Genomic DNA, 1,822 nt, shown 5'->3' with positions numbered 1-1,822 from the left:
AAAAAGTCCTTAATTTCTTTCTTTATTCCTTCCTTGACCAAGGTATCATTGAGAAGAGTGTTGTTCAGTTTCCACATGAATATTGGCCCATTGCTGTTAACAGAGCCTTGCTTCTTCAGAGCCACAGAGCCAGATGTGTCCCCTGATGGCAGCAAATGCTAGGACCCCAATATGGTCTAAGATGGCATAATTGGCTACTCACTTCAGGCTGTTCCTCACTATCCTCAAGTCTGGTTCTGCTTCCCTTCATTGTGCCCACATCCTTCTTTTACTCTTTCTCTTCCATTTCTCCAAAACTTACTTGCTCCTCTTATTGGTGTCTGGATCTTTGAGTGTCTGAAGTCATCTAAGGAGTGGTTTCCATAATACTATGGCACACTAATGCATTTTGGTACCAGACAGGGGTCATTTTTGGCAGTCTTCACTAGACCTTCATGGTACAAGATGGGCAGTCATCTCGTGTTAGCACCTTGTATGACCCCTATGGCACCAGTCTGGTGGTCATCTTATGCTTACTCCTTAACTAGCCATCTCTTGCAAGGATTGTCTGTCTCAGTCTTATTCCTGCCTGGGGCCCATGGTCTCAGACAGGTTGTTTCAGTCAGTCTCGGGATTGCTCCCCATCATTGTAGCCCATCTATGCCTGCCTGGCACATAACTGGTGGTATCTTAGGCTAGTTCCCTCTCTCTGTTCCTAGCCTCATACTGATGGTTGTCTCAGCTGACCATTTTAGGAAGTATTAGGCTACTAATCATTTAGTAGGTTACTAATCATAGGCTACTAATCATAGATGTTCATAGGTCAGAACACTGGGCTTAGACATATCCTTTGTTCTCTCTACCACCCAATGACACACATGTGACACAGCAGCCATATCTACAATGCTTATACAAATAGCCGGTCTCTAATTCTTGTGCCTACTTTTAGGACTATTTGTCTTTTGTTGGGTTGCCTTGTTCAACTTTGGTATGATGGATTTTGCTTCATCTTCATATATGTTATTTTGCCATGTTTAGTGTTATGTTTTAGAAGCCAGCTTTTTTTCTAATGAGAGACAGAGATGGAGTAGATCCAGCAGTAATGGGAATTGGTGAGAAACTGGGAAGAATATAGAATAACGAAAATATAATCAGCATATACTGAATGAGAAAATAACGTATTTTCAATACACAAAATTAAAGGGAAGAAAAATAATATCGTGAAATTTTCAACAGATTAAATAGAGCTAGAAAAAAAAATCATCCAAAGGTAACCACCTTGAATTGAAATGACAAAAAAAAAATTAAAAAGTATATAGTAACTTATATGTGGATATCAGTGTTAAATCTTCAATAAGCAAGCTAAAAATCCATAAATTATAGAAGATAGGTATAGAGTAAGGAATGTAGAGGAATAATGGATCTCTGTAGATGGAAGGACCAAATGGAGAGAGGAAAGTGGGGGTATGGCAGGGAATAGGGGAAGAGACTGGGGGGTCATTTGAGGGGTTGTATGAAAACCTAATAGAGTAGAAGGCGCTCTCTCTCTCTCTCTCTCTCTCTCTCTCTTTCTCTGGATATGTGTGTATAGGAGGTCTAAATGAAATTGCCAAATAATGGGGAAGAAAGAATCCCAACTGGACATCTCTTGTTACCAAATAAAGCTTCTACTGCCAGGAATGGATTACATCTAATAAAATTTTTATCCATAGGGGCTCGAATGAATTCCCCAAGCAACCAAGGATATTTTCCCAAGGCTATTTATTAGTTGCTCTTCACAAACTGACAGTAACACTCTGCTGCTGAAGACAACACCTACATAACTCTTTGAACCCAAAAATAT

The 1,822-nt window shown here is 39.8% G+C and overlaps 1 non-coding gene across 1 annotated transcript; it reads right to left on the bottom strand.

Moving 5' to 3' along the window:
* Positions 1-769: 769 nt before the first annotated feature.
* LOC115032693 lies at positions 770-899 on the bottom strand. Its single transcript, XR_003838321.1, has one exon. It is a non-coding gene; the product is annotated as a small nucleolar RNA SNORA17 (small nucleolar RNA).
* Positions 900-1,822: the final 923 nt, after the last annotated feature.

The sequence above is a fragment of the Mus caroli genome, chromosome 11, assembly GCF_900094665.2.
Source record: "Mus caroli chromosome 11, CAROLI_EIJ_v1.1, whole genome shotgun sequence".
In the NCBI taxonomy this organism is placed as follows: Eukaryota; Metazoa; Chordata; class Mammalia; order Rodentia; family Muridae; genus Mus; species Mus caroli.
This window is presented reverse-complemented; position numbering and strand designations above follow the sequence as displayed.